Here is a 23170-nt window from a genome sequence, read left to right as displayed (position 1 = left end):
TGAATATACAAGGGCTACGATAATAAATGCACGTATCGGGGCTACGCTAATGACTGCATATACCGGGGTTACGATAATGACTGCATATACCGGGGCTACGCTGATGACTGCATATACCGGGACTACGATAATGACTGCATATACCGGGGCTACGATGATGACTGTAAATACCGGGACTACGATAATGACTACTTATATCGGGGCTTCGATAAAGACTGCATATACCGGGGCTACGATGATGACTGTAAATACCGGGACTACGATAATGACTACTTATATCGGGGCTTCGATAATGACTACATATACCGGGGCTACGATGATTACTGCATATACTGGGACTATGATAATGACTGCATATAGCGGGGCTACGATAATGATTGCATATACATGGGCTAGGATAATGACTGCATTGACTGGGGCTTCGATAATGACTGCATAAACTGGGGCTTCGATAATGACTGCTTATGCCGGGGCTACGATAATAACTGCATATACTGGGGCTACGATATTGACTGCTTAGACTGGGGCTAAGAAAATGGCTGCATAGACTGGGGCTGCGATAATGACTGCATAGATTGGGGCTACGATAATGACTCCACAGACTGGGGCAGCGATAATGACTGAATAGCTTGGGGCTACTATGCTAAATACATTATAGTTAAATAATGTCTCGAATAAGCCGTCAAAAGCAACCAATTAACCAGTCAACCTCTATTTTCGTATCTATCTATCTGACTATCTATCTATCTATCTATTTATCTATCTATCTATCTATCTATCTATCTATCTATCTATCTAATCTATCTATCCACCATCCAACAGACACGCATCGATCCTTCATATTTCTTTTTATCAATCATTCATTCAATCATTCATCCGTCTATCCATCTATTTGTTTGTATAACGGCCTTGCTTGGTCCACATCTTGTCTCCCATTCTTCACTTGTCGCTGCATGTATATCGTCACTGGATCTGGATAAAATAAACATTGACTCATATTTATACCGCGTGACGTTTATTTTATGTATGCATCTGGCAATCTGACAATGCAAATGCAGTTTGTTTCCATGGTAAAGTCTATAACAATATATCTTATAGGACCAAGTGCTACAGATGTCATTCCTTCAGCTCTATCACGCATACTTCACTCCTCCTCATAAAAGAAAGCTAGTTTGTTTGGCGACTTTAAATATATTACACTATCATGAATGTACAATTAATACTGTATAAATAGATTAGGCTATCAACTATATACAATTCATACTGTATAATGGAACACTTCTCGTGGGTCGGTGGTTCTTTCCGGGGTTTTCCGGGTTCTTCCTCCACCATTAATACTGGCCGCCATGTATAGCCTATCGTGCTGAAAAATGGCGTTAAACCCCACAACAACAACAACAACACTTGTGTGTTCAGTTTTAAAGTCAAAGATACAATATTGATTTTGCTGCATACGCAGAAAGGCAACTTTTGCCATAGGGAGATTTTCCTCTTTTCCATATGTAAAATATTCGCTCTAAAAATAGTAAAGACAATGCAGACGGGTTGCGCTACTCGTGTTATTACAGGTATAAACTGCCGTGGAAGAAAAACCACTTCCGTGGAAAATGCAGTGGAAAATACACTGACGTGCAAAAAATATAGTAAACTGACCAATACGAAGTATTCCAAAGCGTCATTACAAAAGCGGCAAAAATGGTATATGAAGGAAAATCTTATCAAAATAATGCACAGATTCATTGTTTCTTACTATGGCTTGTTTTCCTTAGAACTTATTGCTTTTGTTGTTACTGTATAGGATTTCTGATTGCCACCTCTCTGATTCAAGTTAAAGTTGTCGACTAGTTGAATAAACGTTGGTAATATGATTGAGTCGTAAATTAATGATTTATCTGCGTTATATATAACGACTTTGGGTAAGTTCGATTTGAATTTTGATACTGCAACATTTAAACATATTTATCTGAGTTATTTGACCAGTTTTCCCCAAGCAATTACTAACTAGACTTAACCGACTGGTTATGTACAACCATGCTCTGGTTTAACTGTTTAACTCTCGTAATGGATGGGAGGCAGCGGTAGTTCAGTTTTTGTGAAGTGCCTTATTCGTAACGCAAGGGCTGTGGGTGTGATATCCGACAAGGCCAACCCTAGATAGAAGTGCATTATTCGTAACCCAAGGGCTGTGGGTGTTATATCGGACAAGGCAAATCCTAGACAGAAGTGTCGTTTTGAAAGGCATTCAGATCCTCCGTATGATAGAGCCTAAAACATGCCATTAACATGCTTCTAAATTAGCCAAGCATCATAACAAGTGGCTGTGGAATTTCAGTCCTACGATATGAAGGTGTACACTTACCTATAGAGGGAACTGACTAAACTTACCTGTCACCTATTAAAACTAAGAAAGACAATCTTTACGAGTTTTGATTTGACATCATCACTTTATCGTCGCCTTCCTCAGCAGATAAACGTACATATTTTGAAACTCAACACACCGTGTAAAACATAATAACATTATAACCGGTAAACGAACACATCCAATGTTAAAACAATTAATAAAAATATAACTGGCTGGTAAATAAATAGACCTAATAACACTCTGGAAAAAAAACACAACAAATATTAAACTGTAAGAAAAGTATAGGTACCTGGTAGATGAGCACATTCAATTTTAATACCTAATAAAAATATATATGTCTGGTAAACAAAAATATCTTTTATACCTGCTTGGTAAACAAATAAACCCTATTGTAAAGCCTAATAACTGTCTGGTAAACGAATGCATCCAATTTTGCAAACGTAATAAAAAGATAGATGTCTGGCTAATGAATACTTAAATGCTTTATAACATGTGATTCTAAGCAACAAAACCCGCCGTTGAACAAAACAGTCTCTATCGGTTTTGCAAAATGTTATGGCGAATAAAGAAGGAAATAAAGACCAATACATAAACCATTACAAAAATTTGACACGCGTTTGATTTATATTTATGTCGAAAAGAGATCAGATGGATGGATGGTTGCAAATGCCACTAAATTATAGGAATGAGCAGTGGACATAATGGGAAGTCACGTGATTTGCCTTCGAGTAATAACATGGTGCGTCATATTAACTAGGGATTTACATATCAACTTGGACGGGGTTATTCTGCACACAAACAGAGAGAGAGAGAGAGAGAGAGAGAGAGAGAGAGAGAGAGTAATATTTGATCTTTGATAGCCAGTTACCGCATAAAGCTTCATATTTATTTATTATAATGACTTCGGACATTTATTCCTTAGTACATCAAGTTTATTTATTGTATCTATGGACGATTTCTGTATTTATAATAGGATGATATTTATTTGCCATTTATCCCTAACCAACAATTGCAAAATAGTAACCGGTAAAATGTAAATAGCACTGTTGAAATTATTTGTTACTATCAACTTATCTGACTCAGTATTAGATGCAATGAGGCAATATATGTATGTATGTATGTATGTATGTATGTATGTATGTATGTATGTATGTATGTAAATTTTAAATGTATGAGAAATAATGGTTATCTCAAAAAAATTTTATGGAATGCCTAATCTAGTGTTATGTTTTTTAGTGACAGAAGCTCCAATATTCACAAACATGAAGTTAGGCCTACACTTAAGACAATCTCTTTGAATGACCGTGGTTATCTCCGATTTGCACTTTGTAAACGTTTACCACTATGTCCTAAGAGGTTGATATCTTTGATGTGTGATTTTGCATGACGGCGAAATATGTAATACTTTTCATAGGTGTAAAGGGAAAGGCAAGTGTGTAATGCTATCTCATATGTGTAAGGGGAAAGGTAAGTGTGTAATACTATTTCATAACGTGTAAGGGGAAAAGTTAAGTGTGCAATACTACTTCATAGGTGTAAGGGGACATGTAAGTGTGTACTACTATCTCGTAGGTGTAAGGGGAAAGGTAAGAGTGAATTACTATTTCATAGGTGTAAGGGGAAAGGTAAATGCGTAATAATATCTCATAGGTGTAAAGAGAAAGGTAAGTGTGTAATACTATCTCGTAGGTGTAAGGGGAAAGGAAAGGTAAGTGCGTAATACTATCTCGCAGGTGTAAGGGGAAAGGTAAGTGTGTAATACTATCTCGTAGGTGTAAGGGGAAAGGAAAGGTAAGTGCGTAATACTATTTCATAGGTGTAAAGGGAAAGGTAAGTGTGTTATACTAACTCGTAGGTGTAAGAATATTATGTTACGGTCTATATAGAATGTATTATGTTTCTAAATTGTTATGTTACAAATGGATATCATACGATACACAACACTGCAGTGAATCCTGACTTTAATCATTTCCCTGCCCTCGTAAACAACAAATCTTTTGACATTCAAATGCCGGAAAATAAGTACTGTTTAAGTACTAAAACACCGTGCGTTTGCAGCAAAAAAAGATATTGTTTTCAACCAGTATTCATTTTTATTGATCCATGACTTCACTTTAAAGAAAAATGTCAGTTTTATTGTACTGCATGCTCTTTAACTGATCAAATGATAAGATTCCGAAATGTAGCGCAAACTGCAAGTCAAAATGTCAAAATATACATGTGGATCAAATTATAAGAGTATACCGACATGCGATTCCAATGGCTATGAATCGACTGAATTTTCTGTAATCTCATTGGATATAAACTGTCACGTGATACTGATCAATCTTATTTTCCCGTACATCGGTAAATTCTGCGGACTACGTTTGGTCCCCACTTTCCAGGTCATTTTATGGGAAGCTCAGTCTGTACCAACGCCTTGCACCATACTAATTAACTACAACAGACACCAACCCACCCAGTCCAGGATTTCTGATCAAAACGTTGCAGCCCCCTGATTAAAATCAATACTTAGAATTTAAAGCAATGTAATTGCGCAGTCCTTCCTACAATCCAACACTCACCCCTTTTGTCAAAGAAAGCATATGGCAGGCTTTCTAAGCCAATCTTCAGAAATGATTGCATTTTGTTTCACCCCTGTGTTCCAGCATCTGTTACTAAATGTCAGGGTCATAACGAGCAAGGGATCTCACTAAAAATGGACACAATTTTGTTTTGAAAGCAAGAACAACGTATGCTACAACAACACGTGACATATGTAAGCGTAATGTTAAAAAGGAATAACCTGGTTTAAATAGATCAACCACATTTTTTTTATAAAAGAAATTTCCATAAAAAGCACTATAACAAGAATGGACTAATCTTTGCTAGCATTGATGTAGCTATTTATAATATTGCAGGTAAGAGGTTAATGAAAGAAAACTTCGTCCTACCTAAAAGCGAATGTTTTGGTGATGAAATTTGCTGATATAATGACAGAGTGGAAGCAAATTAGAATTATATGGATTAAATGATCATGGATGAGTATTTACCAATGTGTGAATTGTTTTAAAAAAAGCCACTCACAAAGTCCTTCGGATTTTATTTACTTTGTGAGTGCTAAGGTCAAATTTACACGTAAATAAATACGCAATAATTACCAGATAATCCTATTACAACGTAAAGTCAAAATGCCGCAATACCTATGTTGGACACGTGATAAAAGTATACAGACATATAACGTCAACGCAAAATTTCACAATACGCATGTTGGGCAGGTGATCCGAATATGCCGACATATAACGTCAAGTCAAAATTTCACAATACACATATTGAGCAGGTGATCCGAGCATGCCGACAGATAACGTCAATTCAAAATTTCACAATACGCATGTTAGAGAGGTGATCCGAGTATGCCGACATATAATGTCAAGTCAAAATTTTACAATACGCATGTTGGGCAGGTGATCTGAGTATGCCTACATATAACGTCAAGTCAAAATTTAACAATTCTTATAACCGAACACGTGCTTATAGTATAAGTAAAATGCGGTACCAATAAAAGTGATATTATCGTAATATATATATATATATATATATATATATATATATATATATATATATATATATATATATATATATATATATATATATATATATATATATATATTTCAATATAAGTACACTGGACCAAGTAAATTGGAATCAAAATTTAATCATGACGTCCCTTTAAAACAACAGACTGGGTACATCAAAATCAATTACACTATTATCCTCAAATCTATACATTGGCAATCATCGATCATGTTTGATATCAGACATAATTATACAGTGTGGTAAGTAGCGGAACAATTGTGTTCTAATATGTGATATTAGATGGCAGGTGATCTTATTGCAATTGAGTCAACTGATGTAAGACCGCAGTGAAGATCTAAAATTTAATCAGATGGATTAGCATGATTAACACGTGATTAGCATGTATTAGACACTGATCCGATAATACCTACATAAACTGGAATCAGTCATTAGAGCATTGAACATGGGTTATAAGACTTGTACAAACGATCTACTAGAGAGAATTCATGTTAACACGATGCCATGCAAGCATTAATTATTTACACCTCTGGTGAAGAAAATTATTTCATAGTTTGCAGTTTGCATGCATTACTTTTTCAGCAAATATTGCAAAATAAACATTTATATTTAAACACTACTTATTTCTTGCATCGCTTAGAAACAGTTAACAGCAGAAAGTGTATTCCAAATGACCAACTAATCTTTCAACTACACCTCTCGTTTTTCCTGCAGTTTTTATAGTATGTATCTTTTGATTTCTCTCATTAAGATGACAACAATCCAAACTGCAAATGTAGCAAATGGCAACTATATATATATATATATATATATATATATATATATATATATATATATATATATATATATATATATATATATGTATATATATATACATATACATACATCATACATACATACATACATACATACATACATATGAGAGAGAGAGAGAGAGAGATTTCTATGTTTAATATTACCAACTAGCTGAGAAGAATGCACAGATCCTTGGGTCTGCTTATACAGGTAAATATAACTTGAGTACATTGACTGACACTTTACATTCCTCGCAGTTCCACCTCAGAAACAAGTACTTACACCCTGCAATAATGTGCTGTCTCTTTGACATAATATGTGGAAACAAGATCAAATTAAATAAGATTAAATACCAATGCTGAAAGACCATTTCTGTCCTAATAATTAATTAGAAACACATCACATCCTACGTTGAAAAAATAACTACAATTTATTAGATTTAAAATGGTTAATGCTAATTGACCCTTCGCCCACAGTCGATGTGTTAATTACAGGTGAATGACTCATTTATCCGTCATCATGCCTCGTGTGATATATATGGCTTTACGGAGACAACGAGACAGCTGACGGTCCATAATCATACATGTGTTGGTAAAGCAAATATTTAAAATAATGATGCTGATATGCCTTTCTTGCATTGCTTTTTTGTCAGTTAGATGCAACAGTAAAGCTTTTACATTGATGATGCACATATATGTGTGGGTGTTTTCGATTATAATTCGAATTCTGTGAGCGTTTCCAATACACAAATATGCGCTTTTACCAATGTTCTTAATGAAATTATATTTTTCAAGGACGTCTTAGACCATATTCAAGCCAATGTGTGTCTTAGACCATTGTAAAGCCAATGTGTGTCTTAGACCATATTAAAGCCAATGTGTGTCTTAGACTATATTAAAGCCAATGTGTATTTTCGACCATATTAAAGCCAATTTACATCTTGGACCATTTTAAAGCCAATCTATGTCTTAGACCATTTTAAAAAAAAATCTATGTCTTAGACCATTTTAAAGAAAATTTATGTCTTAAACCATTTTTAAGGCAATGTATGTTTTAAACCATTTTTAAGGCAATGTATGTCTTAGACCATTTTCAAGCCAGCGTAAGTATATGACCATTTTCAAGCCAATGTATGTCTTAGACCATTTTCAAGCCAATGTATGCCTTAGACCATTTTCAAGCCAGCGTAAGTATATGACCATTTTCAAGCCAATGTATGTCTTAGACCATTTTCAATCCAATTTATGTCTCATGCAAATTTAAAGCCAACGTATGCGTAAGACCATTTTCAAGCCAATCTATGCCTTGGACCATTTTCAAGCCAATGTATGCCTTAGACCATTTTCAAGCCAGCGTATGTATATGACCATTTTCAAGCCAATGTATGTCTTAGACCATTTTCAATCCAATTTATATCTCATACAATTTTAAAGCCAACGTATGCGTAAGACCATTTTCAAGCCAATGTATGCCTTAGACCATTTTCAAGCCAATGTATGCCTTAGACCATTTTCAAGCCAATGTATGCCTTAGAACATTTTCAAGCCAATGTATGTATATGACCATTTTCAAGCCAATGTATGCCTTAGACCATTTTCAAGCCAATGTATGCCTTAGACCATTTTCAAGCCAGCGAATGTATATAACCATTTTCAAGCCAATGTATGTCTTAGACCATTTTCAAGCCAATTTATATCTCATACAATTTTAAAGCCAACGTATGCGTAAGACCATTTTCAAGCCAATGTATGCCTTAGACCATTTTCAAGCCAATGTATGCCTTAGACCATTTTCAAGCCAATGTATGCCTTAGAACATTTTCAAGCCAATGTATGTATATGACCATTTTCAAGCCAATGTATGCCTTAGACCATTTTCAAGCCAATGTATGCCTTAGAACATTTTCAAGCCAATGTATGTATTAGACCATTTTCAAGCCAATGTATGCCTTAGATCATTTTCAAGCCAATGGATGTCTATGACCATTTTCAAGCCAATGGATGTATTAGAGCATTTTCAAGCCAGTGTATGTATTAGACCCGTTTCAAGCCAATGTATGTATTAGACCATTTTCAAGCCAATGTATATCTATGACCATTTTCAAGCCAATGGATGTCTATGACCATTTTCAAGCTAATGTATATCTTAGACCATTTTCAAGCCAATGTATGCCTTAGACCATTTTCAAGCCAATGTATGCCTTAGACCATTTTCAAGCCAATGTAAATATCAGACCCGTTTCAAGCCAATGTATGTATTAGACCATTTTCAAGCCAATGGATGTCTATGACCATTTTCAAGCCAATGTATATCTTAGACCATTTTCAAGCCAATGTATGTATTAGACCATTTTCAAGCCAATGTATGTATTAGACCATTTTCAAGCCAATGTATGCCTTAGACCATTATCAAGCCAATGTATGTCTTAGACCATTTTCAAGCCAATTTATATCTCACACAATTTTAAAGCCAACGTATGCGTAAGACCATTTTCAAGCCAATGTATGCCTTAGACCATTTTCAAGCCAGCGTATGTATATGACCATTTTCAAGCCAATGTATGTATTAGACCATTTTCAAGCCAATGTATGTATTAGACCATTTTCAAGCCAATGTATGCCTTAGACCATTTTCAAGCCAATGTATGCCTTAGACCATTTTCAAGCCAATGTATGCCTTAGACCATTTTCAAGCCAATGTATGGCTTAGACCATTTTCAAGCCAATGTATGCCTTAGACCATTTTCAAGCCAATGTATGGCTTAGACCATTTTCAAGCCAATGTATGTATTAGACCATTTTCAAGCCAATATATGTATTAGACCATTTTCAAGCCAATGTATGCCTTAGAAAATTTTCAAGCCAATGTATGCCTTAGACCATTTTCAAGCCAATGTATGTATTAGACCATTTTCAAGCGAATGTATGTCTTAGACCATTTTCAAGCCAATGTATGCCTTAGACCATTTTCAAGCCAGCGTATGTATATGACCATTTTCAAGCCAATGTATGTATTAGACCATTTTCAAGCCAATGTATGCCTTAGACCATTTTCAAGCCAATGTATGCCTAAGACCATTTTCAAGCCAGCGTATGTATTAGACCATTTCAAGCCAATGTATGTATTAGACCATTTTCAAGCCAATGTATGCCTTAGACCATTTTCAAGCCAATGTATGTATTAGACCATTTTCAAGCCAATGTATGCCTTAGACCATTTCCAAGCCAATGTATGTCTTAGACCATTTTCAAGCCAATTTATATCTCATACAATTTTAAAGCCAACGTATGCGTAAGACCATTTTCAAGCCAATGTATGCCTTAGACCATTTTCAAGCCAATGTATGCCTTAGACCATTTTCAAGCCAGCGTATGTATATGACCATTTTCAAGCCAACGTATGTCTTAGACCATTTTCAAGCCAATGTATATATTAGACCATTTTCAAGCCAATGTATGCGTAAGACCATTTTCAAGCCAATGTATGCCTTAGACCATTTTCAAGCCAATTTATATCTCATACAATTTTAAAGCCAACGTATGCGTAAGACCATTTTCAAGCCAATGTATGCCTTAGACCATTTTCAAGCCAATGTCTGCCTTAGACCATTTTCAAGCCAGCGTATGTATATGACCATTTTCAAGCCAATGTATGTCTTAGACCATTTTCAAGCCAATGTATGCCTTAGAACATTTTCAAGCCAATGTATGTCTTAGACCATTTTCAAGCCAATGTATGTCTTAGACCATTTTCAAGCCAATATATGCATTAGACCATTTTCAAGCCAATTTATATCTCATACAATTTTAAAGCCAACGTATGCGTAAGACCATTTTCAAGCCAATGTATGCCTTAGACCATTTGCAAGCCAATGTATGTCTTAGACCATTTTCAAGCCAATGTATGTATTAGAACATTTTCAAGCCAATGTATGTATATGACCATTTTCAAGCCAATGTATGCGTAAGACCATTTTCAAGCCAATGTATGCCTTTGACCATTTTCAAGCCAATGTATGTATTAGAACATTTTCAAGCCAATGTATGTATTAGAACATTTTCAAGCCAATGTATATCTTAGATCATTTTCAAGCCAATGGATGTCTATGACCATTTTCAAGCCAATTTTGGTATCAGACCATTTTAAAGCCAACGCATGCCTTAGACCATTTTCAAGCCAATGTGTGTATTAGACCATTTTCAAGCCAATGTATGTATTAGACCATTTTCAAGCCAATGTATGTATTAGACCATTTTCAAGCCAATGTATATCTTAGATCATTTTCAAGCCAATGGATGTCTATGACCATTTTCACACCAATTTTGGTATCAGACCATTTTAAAGCCAACGCATGCCTTAGACCATTTTCAAGCTATGTATGTTTTAGACCATTTTCAAGTGCAATGTATATTTTAGAACCATTTGTGTTGAAATATGATTGAGACCATTTTCAAGGCAATGTGATGTACAGAATTTTCATGGCAATATATGTTTTAGACAATTTTTAAGGCGTTATATATTTTAGACCATTTTAAAGCTAACGTATGCCTTAGACCATTTTCAATTCAATGTATGTTTCAGACTATTATAAAGGCAATGTATTCCTTAGACAATTTTCAATTCAATGTATGTTTCAGACTATTATAAAGGCAATGTATGCCTTAGACCATTTTCAATTCAATGTAAGTTTCAGACTATTATAAAGGCAATGTATTCCTTAGACCATTTTCAATTCAATGTATGTTTCAGACTATTATAAAGGCAATGTATTCCTTAGACAATTTTCAATTCAATGTATGTTTCAGACTATTATAAAGGCAATGTATGCCTTAGACCATTTTCAATTCAATGTAAGTTTCAGACTATTATAAAAACAATGTATGCCTTAGACCATTTTCAATTCAATGTATGTTTCAGACTATTATAAAGGCAATGTATTCCTTAGACAATTTTCAAGCTAATGTATGTTTTAGACCATTTTCAAGGAAATTTATATTTTAGACCATTTTCAAGTGCATTATATGTTTTAGAACCATTTTAAAGAAAATATGATTGAGACCATTTTCAAGGCAATATGATGTACACAATTTTCACGGCAATACATGTTTTAGATCATTTATAAGGCAACATACTTTTTAGACCATTTTTAAGGCAATATGTGTTTTAGACCAATTTTAAGCCAATATACCTTTTAGACCATTTTTAAGGCAATATACGTTTTAGATCATTTCAAGTGCAATATATGTTTTAGACCATTTTGAAGTGCAATAAAATACGTTTTAGACCATTTTAAGTCCATTATAAGTTTACAGCCATTTTCAAAGCAATACATGCGTTAGACTATTTTCAAATGAAATATATTATTTAAAATGGTCTAAAAATATATTGGTTTTAAAATAAAATCAATATATTTTTAGACCATTTTCGTCCAGTTAAATGAGTATGTATTAAAGTGTGCCAGTGATTCAGCAAACATTAAATTACCCAACAGGGACTGATAACAAATTACCCAACTGGGACTGATAACAAAATTATATGAAGGAAAAAAAAACTAGTTCCTGACGTACAGACAAAGCAACGCAAGGATTTGCCTTTAGGAGTTTAATAATAATAATAATAATAATAATAATAATAATAATAATAATAATGGCAAGGAGAATATTAATAATTTGCTGAATGTGACATTTGCCTATAGACAGACAGTGTTCATTAAAAAGTGATCTTAACCTAATGGGCTATTTAATAAGTAATTGAGACTGTACTATTGGAGACACTGTCTGAAAGGTTTTACAAACCATAAAGGAAGACCATGATTTTGTTTGTAGTTGAGGGTTGATTATTAAACTGGACTATTAGTTTAATATCAGAATGTTACTTACTCTTGTTCCTCAGTTATTATAAGGTGAATCTGACCTCAAATAATTTAAAAACGAAAAAAAAAGCTTTCCAATTCTGATCATTCAGGAAAGATATAACTGATGTATCCTTCACAACAACAGATTTATTTACTTCGAACAAACCATGACAACGGATATTGGACTTAGTTTAAATTATTATTCGAGTTATATATAAAAACCTGGAAGTTGTGTTGCCATTGATCCCACTATGAAAGTCTGAATACATGATTAAATGAAATAAATGTATGCTGAATTGCACGAGCATAGTCAAACATGTTGCATAGTTATCATTAGTCAAACATGCTACAGAGCTATCATCAGTCAAACATGCAACAGAGTTATCATTAGTCAAACATGCTACAGAGCTATCATTATTCAAACATGCTACAGAGTTGTTAGTCAAACATGCTACATAGTTATCATTAGTCAAACATGCTACAGAGCTATCATTAGTCAAACATGCAACATAGTTATCATTAGTCAAACATGCTACAGAGTTATCATTAGTCAAACATGCTGCAGAGCTATCATTAGTCAAACATGCAACAGCGTTATCATTAGTCAAACATGCTACAGAGTTATCATTAGTCAAACATGCTACAGAGCTATCATTATTGAAACATGCTACAGAGCTATCATCAGTCAAATATGCAACATATTTATCACTAGTCAAACATGCTACTGAGCTATCATTAGTCAAACATGCAATAGCGTTATCATTAGTCAAACATACTACAGATATATCATCAGTCCAACATGCAACAGAGTTATCATTAGTCAAACATGCTACAAAGCTATCATCAGTCAAACATGCTACATAGTTATCATTAGTTTCATGCAATAATCGAACACGTTTAGATATGCTCATACCTTGGCTGTGAAGGCAGATGGCAAGAGCTGTGTGGACAGAGCAGGACATCATCTCAGATGCAGTAGGAACTGATGACCATCCATTGCATCCGGAAGTGTCTCCGGACGGCTTAACATTGTTGTGTCACTAGATTCAGACAGGCCTGGGCGAGAGAGCGATGGTGACTCTACGCAACTTTCCCTCACTTATGTTCAACACTATTATCTACCCCTCACCAGACACCATAAAGTCCCGCAACTGACGTGGATTCCATCTTAGCGGTCGAAAACGTAACTAGAATACGAAGATGACGTAACTTACCATCATTGCCTGGAATACATGCACACTAATAAACAGTACATTAGCTAGACCAGAGTGAAGAACAGCTCTTGTTGGTAGAGAACTGGCCAGATTCAACATCAAGGAAGCAGCTTTGAATGCATCTCGCCTAGTCGAGGAAGGGCAATTCACCTAAGCCGCTTGCACATTCTTCTAGAGTGGCCATAGTAAAGAAGATTGATAATAAAGCTGTTCTTGGGTTCGCTATCAAATTCCATCTAGTTAGCAAACTCACAACTCTCACAAATGGCATCACACACACACACACACACACACACACACACACACACAGGTTTGAAAGGCAGCCAAGTCATCATCCTTGGTAACTTCAATACTAGAGATAGCTTATCGTCTGACTAAGCCATGTGGCATTGGCTAAATGGATTCGACAAATACAACAGCAGAAAACTTCTCATACAGAGAAATTGCGCTGAACATGATCGATCCCCTGATCACTAGCACAGTATACTGTCTGCCAAACAGCAACAGGACGTCTTTGATGCAACCACGTTCCAAGAACTGGCATCTTATTGGCTATGTCACCTTCAGAAAAAGAGACATGCCGGATGTTCGAGTGACGAAGGCCATTAATCGCACAGAATGATGTACTGACTAAAAGCTCACAGTTTCCAAACTCAATATCCGAATTCAGAAGAACAGGCGACCACAAGGCGAAATTTGCACCAAGAGTGCAAGGTTAATGTTGAAGAAATGTGCAGCCAACAAGACACAAAGTCAAAACAAACCGGTCATGCTTCTGTGTAATCAACTGAATCCACACACCTCAGTCCCACCCGACTAAATATCAAGATTGGTTGGATGAAAACGATGATGCCACAAATGAGACATATCGGCTACAGAAGACCCATCCAAAAGACAGAACTTCATCACCTAAGGCGGCAGCATTCAACAACACAAAAGGACTGTCGAACGCAAAGTCAGTGTGTGTGTGTGTGTGTGTGTGTGTGTGTGTGTGTGTGTGCGTGCTTGGATTTTTAACGTAGTTTTCATAATTTTTCAGTCATTTATCTAAGATGTCTGCAGTGTTGAAGCTTATGGTAATGTTTAGTGCTGAGGCATCATGCCGCAGACATGTAGCATCATGTCCCACCCAGGCACATTATCCTGACACCAGGCCGACCAGTCCTAACACTAAACTCTTAACGCTGAATGCCTAGCGAGGCAGCTGTTAGTACCATTTTTATAAGTCTTTGGTATGTCTAAACCGGGGCACAAACCCAGAGAGTTGCAAGACTTGGGGGAGCGCTATAAGGCAGACGAAGTTCAATCATACACAGATATGAATGACATGAGGGACTTCTATGATGCTTTGAAGACAATCTACGGAACACATTCGTCAGGAACATGTTCATATACGAGTTCTGACAGCGTCACTCTGATCACTGAAAAAGAAATGATACTTCGAACATGGACAGTACATTTAAACAACATACTCGATCAAAGTCATCTATCATCAAGGTGGCAACTGATCGACTCACCAAGAGGAAATCAACATAACACTTGCAGATCTTCCAGAGCTGACAGAAGCTGAAAGTAATCCTCCTGCTGACAAATGGTAAAGCATCTAGAGCAGTGGCTGTGCTAGCCGAAGTCTACAAAGCTGGAGAGTCGCAGATGGCTTACTGAATTTACTGAACTCTTCTAGCCAATGTTGACTAAGATAACTGTATCCCAAGAGTACAAAAATGCATCCATCGTCTACTATTACAAGCAGAACGGTAACAAACAATCATGAAACAACCATAGAGACATCCAAGTGTTGTCAATAGCTGGCAAAATTCTTGCCCGAAGTCAGCCAGTCATCTTGTACATCACATCGGTCAATGGCTGCTGCCAAAGAGTCAGTGTGGCTTCATGAAATAACAAGGGACCATAGACTTGGTGTTTGAAGCTCGTCAGCTCCAGAATAAATTGCAAGAACAGAAGTCGAACCTGGACACGACATTCATCGAGCTGACATAGAGAACCGTAGAGTGCTCTTGGAAGATCAAGGCAAAATTCGATTGCTCAGAGAAATTCATCGGGATTGTTGGGCAATGCCATAATGGCATACTTTGCTTGTGTTGTGGATGGCGATGAGTCATCGTCACCATTCCCATTCACCATAGGAGACAAGCAAGGCTGTGGCTTTGCCCAATCACTCTTTAACATGATCCTATCAGCCATCACTACTGATGCTTTCCATGACTTTGACACTGGTTTGGACATCAGAAACCAGTCTGACGGCAATTAGTTCAATCTGAGAAGACTGCTGAGGAAGATAAAGTTACGGGAAGTGACTGTTCGTAATCTCGTATTTGTTGACGACCGTTCCCTGAGTTTGACATGCAACAAGGTATCGATCATTTCTCTTCAGCGTGTGACAAATTCGGTCTCGCAATCAGCATCAATAATACAAAGGTGGTGCACCAATCTGCACCAGGTGCAACCTTTGCACACTACGTGCATGTGGTGGGAGCGCAGAAGTATCAGTCTATAAGCAAAACAAAAGACATACAAAGCCATTGTTTTACTGACCCTGCTGTAAACTTGAGCGACCTCGACGGTGTACAAGCACTATTCCATGAAACTGAACAATTTTCACATGGACTGCTTGGGAAACTAATGAGGATAAGATGATAGGACAGAGTATCAGACATTGAGGTTTGCCGAAAAGAGTGCAGTCGCTGAGGTTTGCCAACAGAGAACCGGACACTGAGGTTTGCCAATCATCTACACTATACTGACGAAATCACAGTTGAGATGGGTAGACCACATCACCACGATGTCAGAAGAGCGATTCCCAAAGACCTTCTTCTGCGACCTAAAGAAGGGAAGACGATCTCAAGGTTTTCAGAAGAAACGCTTTAATGATTTCCTCAAGTCATCCACGAAACACTTCAAAACTGACGCAGAGACTTGGAAGGATCTCGCACATGGTCGCTTCATGAGGCGGGATCCCATCCATGCTGGAGCTATATATTGTGAATGGAGGACAACTACAGGTAGTGCAAAAGCATGAGCAGTGCAGTTCTCAGAAAAGCAACACATACTCTATTAACAAGCAAACTAATTGGCATCTCCTGTCAAATGTGCCTGATAGAAAACAAATTGTCCTGGTCAGCCACTACAGCAACATCACCAGTCAACGCTTCATCTAATGACCGTTCAAAGGACGAACAACAACAATCAAACACCTGCCGCTACTAATGTCATATGTCGTCTAACGCTTGTACACTAGCACCCGAGATAACCAGCCATGCGCTCATGCTGGCCATAGTATGGAACGAGTTACCATTCTCTAACCCGATGGATTATATTGGGGCCATTCAATACGTTGTTTTCTTTCTAAAAAAACATATCCATAAAAAAAATGGGGTATATTTGTATCAATCTAATAGCCGATCACAGATCTGTTTAATAACCATTAAATAAAATTGGTATATTCTTTATTGTTCCGGTATTGGACGCTAACGCAACACTGCACTATGTTCACGAGACATAAAACAGTAATGTACCATTACACTGAAGAGTGTGACAATGCTAAATGCAAAACTATCGATACCAAACTAACAACAATAGCTAATTGTCTAAAACGTATCAATGGCTCACATTTTCCTTTCGTCATTAAACTTGAGAGATCTCTGCTGATTGGTTCATTAATGTCTAATGTTATGTGGCATTGTCATCAAAGAGAACATGCGAAATTGTATCTACCATAATTAGTAGGAAAATAACAATCGAAATTGAAAACTAGTTCTCCTCTTTTAAGATAGTCCGAGATAAATTTATAAGTGTGGTCCTAAATTACTTACGGAACAACGTACTGTCTGTCACAACATTAGTACATACGGACAAATCGGTATAATTAGCGACAAAGGTAATTGATCTTTATTTATATATTAATGCATGTATTTTGATATTGATGCCTATATTTAGATAGCGATGCCTGTATTTAGATATTAATTCCTATATTTAGATAGTATTACCCGTTCATACGTAGCTAATTATATTGAAAATCACAGAGAACCTGATTTTACATTACTTTATATTTCGTCTCATATTAAAAATTGTCTTTCAATTCATAAGTATGCATGTATGTATGTATGTATGTATGTATGTATGTATGTATGTATGTATGTATGTATGTATGTATGTATGCATGCATGCATGCATGCATGCATGCATGTATGTATGTATGTATGTATGTATGTATGTATGTATGTATGTATGTATGTATGTATGTATGTATGTGTGTGTATGTGTATGTATGTACGTATCAGAAAATAAGTTTGTTTTGTATACATAATGACTCCCAAGCTTGCTTATATTTACACATTGATGGTACTTGGATGGTGTTAAATACCAATTTTTGATGAGGGTAGGGATCTACACGTAACAGTATTAATCATACATGGCAAAGATAACATAACTTCCTGAAGACATTTCAGATAAACCTAGACGTTCATGTCATTTGTGAATGAAAACATCATCTAATCCACGAGGTGTACTGAGTCCTCTACATCTAAGTCATCTACAAAATCACTGCCGCACGAAGAAGAAGGGGAACAAAAGGAACCTTTCTGCCACATGTAAAGGGAAAAGCACCACACAAGAGAAGGATACCAGTAACGACTAAATGTAAACACAACACCGTGGAAGTAAATGTAAACACGCCACCGTGGAAGTAAATGTGAACACGCCACTGTGGAAGTAAATGTGAACACGCCACTGTGGAAGTAAATGTAAACACGCCACCGTGGAAGTAAATGTAAACACGCTACTGTGGAAGTAAATGTAAACACGCCACCGTGGAAGTAAATGTGAACACGCCACTGTGGAAGTAAATGTAAACACGCTACCGTGGAAGTAAATGTAAACAAGCCACGGTGGACGTAAATGTGAACACGCCACCGTGGAAGTAAATGTAAACACGCCACCGTTGAAGTAAATATAAACACGCCACCGTGGAAGTAAATGTAAACACGCCACCGTGGAAGTAAATGTGAACACGCCACCGTGGTGATGATGATGTGGGGTTTAACGCCATTTTTCAGCACACGATACATGGCGGCCAGTATTAATGGTGGAGGAAGAACCCGGAAAAACCCCAGAAAGAACCACCGACCCACGAGAAGCTACTGGCAAGCTTTCTCACGTAGGTGGCGCTATACAGTTTCGCATTTTGCATAGGGTTAGGATTTTAAAGAAAAAGAATGTCCCCGGCTTTCCTCACTGGTTATACTGGCTATTTAGAAAAGACCTTGTATATCTTAGGTATAATGCAAAGAACCTTTAATTCCCTTTATTTTGGTGTATGATTGATGGGTGTACTATGGGTTATAGAGTATACAGCTTGGCCTTACTTCAAATGTGCACCTTTCAAAAAAGTGCTAGCTCTACTTGGTCATTTTCACTTCCTGAACTTCAGAGGTAAATTGTATAAAAAAGAGCCGATAACTTTTTTTACATTTTATATATTTGGTAATTCATTCATTGCACTTTCAGAAGCTGGTATTGTCTAGTCTGGCAAAATTCATTTTCCCTATTTTAATAGCTGCTATGTATAGTGTACTTTAGATTAATTCAGACTGATTTTTAACACAAGGGAGGAGTCATTTTAGTTAGCAGTGTGCTTAAATCATGTAAAATTTCCAAAAGTACAATATCCAAAAGAAATATCATCCACATTACATTAATGTAGCATAGAGGTATGCAAACATTCTCTCCACTGTGCATGTTTTAAATGCGAACTACTTCACCTTACATACGTCACTCTCTCAAAAGTACATATTATCTGGTGAGTGCCACCATACCCACATTGGCTGAATATGAGACTCGAACCAGCGCAGACAGAGGTGAGATGGCAGTGATCCGTAACGGAGAGCGCTTTAGACCACTCGGCCACTCATGGCCCCACACGCCACCGTGGAAGTAAATGTAAACACGCCACCGTGGAAGCAATTGTAAACAAGACACCGTGGAAGTAAATGTAAACACGCCACCGTGGAAGTAAATGTAAACAAGCCACTGTGGAAGTAAATATAAACAAGCCACCGTGGAAGTAAATGTGAACAAGACACCGTGGAAGTAAATGTAAACACGCCACCGTGGAAGTAAATGTAAACACGCCATCGTGGAAGTAATTGTAAACAAGACACTGTGGAAGTAAATATAAACACGCCACCGTGGAAGTAAATGTGAACACGCCACCGTTGAAGTAAATGTAAACAAGCCACCGTAGAAGTGAATGTAAATACACCACCGTGGAAGTAAATGTAAACACGCAACGTGGATAATGTAGAAATATAATATGTTTTTCTGGCATTGGTAAAATATATGTCCCTCATTACGACAGATTACGTCACATTGCAAAATGACCTATTTTAACCCTTAAATAACAGGCGCTTAACATTTCCACTTGAAGTGAATCGTCCAAATATGCAAGGTTGTATGTGATTGTAGATGTTTCTCACTAATTGAGTAAATTAGTGTTATTAGCAAGGAGATATCGTAGATAAATACACAAGGACGAACGATAACCAAGGTGTTTACTTTGACATTACGTTTTTCAGATTCTTTCATAATACAATTGTGAGTGGTATTATGACTCATTGCACCCTTACACCAGCAAAGAAACAACCTCCCACCACCAAAACAAAACTAACAACAACAACAACAAAAAAATACACGACACAGGCAATAACTGTAGTTAAATAAATGGTTCTTGTTTTTTTCAGATGACATACGAGCAACAGATAATTACTATATTATTATTATTATTATTATTATTATTATTATTATTATTATTGATGTTGTTGTTCTTGTATGAGCAAGACGTAATTCATATTGCTGCATCCGTGTCAACAGTTTCTGCCTCAAACCTAATAGTGGCATCAGCCTGTCTTTATGTAAACAGTGGTAACATCATTATCATATGTTAATCAGAGACAGCAATGGCGTTAGTGGCGGTGTCGATGGCGGTAGTAGTAGTAGTAGTAGCCACATCAGATATTAGTTTTGTTTTACATTTATTAATAGAATAGTATTAGCAAGAATAATCGGTATATTTACTATTTCCTAGTCTGAAGCTGTTGGCGGATGCAGTAGTAGTGGTAGTAATAGTAGTAGTAATAGCAATAGTGATAGTAGTAATAGTAGTAGTAACAGTAATAGAGATATTAGTAGTTGTAATAGTAGTATCAGTAGTAGTTACAGTAATAGTAGTACTAATAGTATTAGTAGTACTAATAGTAATAATACTAATGCTATTGGTAAAAGTAGTAAGATTAGTGGTATCAGCAGTAGTCATTGTTGTTTTATATTGCTTTTTATTTGTTTTTTTTTATTGTTTTGTAGTGCATTGCATTTGGGGTTTTTTCTTTGATAATATTTCGTATTTGTTTGATCTTCTTTTGTATTGTTTTGTATTGTTTAGTAATTGTTTTGTATTGTTTTGTATTTGTTTTTGTCTTCTTTTGTATGTTTTGTATTGTTTAGTAATTGTTTTGTATTGTTTTGTATTTGTTATTGTCTTCTTTTGTATGTTTTGTATTGTTTAGTAATTGTTTTGCATTGTTTCGTATTTGTTTGATCTTCTTTTGTATTGTTTTGTATTGTTTAGTAATTGTTTTGTATTTTTTGTATTTGTTTTTGTCTTCTTTTGTATGTTTTGTATTGTTTAGTAATTGTTTTGTATTGTTTCGTATTTGTTTGATCTTCTTTTTTATTGTTTTGTATTGTTTAGTAATTGTTTTGTATTGTTTTGCATTTGTTTTTGTCTTCTTTTGTATTGTTTTGTATTGTTTAGTAATTGTTTTGTATTTGTTTTTGTCTTCTTTTGTATTGTTTTGTATTGTTTAGTAATTGTTTTGTATTGTTATTTATTTGTTAATAGAACATTATTAGGGCCGATACTCATTATATTTACTGCTGACAGTTGATACGTGAAGCAAGCAGCTATGAGCTTAGTAACATATCATTTGTAATACTAGTAATACAAGTTTGTTTTCTTTTAAAAAACGGTACTGTACGAAACACTCGGTACATGACAAGTAATGCGTGTAGTTGTCTGTTGTGATTGTTTTGTAACCATATCAATATATCTAGTAGTTTTGATTGTTTACCCATCTTGTGTCTTCATGAGTGCCTGCTCATTACCCATTTGACAAGACTTTATTTGATCTGGAAAAAATGTGATCTTAATTGATAAAGTTCACACACAAACACGCACACGCCTATCTATCTATCTATATATCTATCTATCTATCTATCTATCTATCTATCTATCTATCTATCTATCTATTATCTATCTATCTATCTATCTGTCTGTCTGTCTGTCTGCCCTTGTCTATATATCTATCTACTGAGAGAGAGAGAGAGAAAGAGAGAGAGAAACAGAGACAGAGACAAAGAGACAAACAAAGATGTATGAATAGAGTCGAAAAGCTTAGAAAATACACGTGTGCATGAGTGAACAACCTGGTGAAATCCATGATGAACACAATCAGCAGATATAAAGGTGGAACGTCTTGATATCAAGGTAACACTACATATACTAACGATTACGCGGCCGGGGGATTACAAAGCCTTACCGGTATAGCGATAAAACATTATACCCCTGATCTCGGATGAGACTAGGTTTTATGATGACAGGAGCTATTTTATGATTTGACATCTGAGCACATTCTAGCACAAAATGAGACGAAAGAAGATTCCTTAATTACAAAGGGAAGGGTTATTGTCGGCCTAAACGTGTTCCATGTTTACATTCAGAGAAATCCGTGTAGTTTAGTCGCATTTAGTTGTCCTTTGAAGAAGAGAAGATATGCTTTTGTCAATCATGTAATTTGAGGTTATATTATATTTACAAACCTTATAACCTGTCATTTGTATAATACAACTTGAATCTAGCTGATGAACTTGAATCTCTCGGATTTTTACTTGTCATTCGGTGAAAGACATGGCGAAAGAATTGGAACAATCGCAAGTCTCTGGTGAAAATGATTAGTACGATTCTACTCACGTTGAACTTTTGTGTCATCATTTTATAGACTTCTCCATATTTCGAGATAAAAAGATTTTTTTCCAAGACCATTAGTTATGTGGTACCTGCTTCACGATGTATATTCGACAGTCTCATCAGTTAAACACGATGGCGTTCCTTGATCATTGACGTATTTCTATTTAAATTTAGATGGGGAAAATATATTCTGAATTTTTCTTTAAGAGAAGGCTTGAGATCTGTCTTCTAATGACACACATACAATGCTTCTAATAACTCACATACAATGCTTCTAATAACACATATACAATACTTCTAATAACACACATACAATACTTATAACAACACAA

Source organism: Sinohyriopsis cumingii, chromosome 16 (assembly GCF_028554795.1).
Source record: "Sinohyriopsis cumingii isolate HCF-2022 chromosome 16, ASM2855479v2, whole genome shotgun sequence".
Taxonomy (NCBI): Eukaryota; Metazoa; Mollusca; class Bivalvia; order Unionida; family Unionidae; genus Sinohyriopsis; species Sinohyriopsis cumingii.
This window is presented reverse-complemented; position numbering follows the sequence as displayed.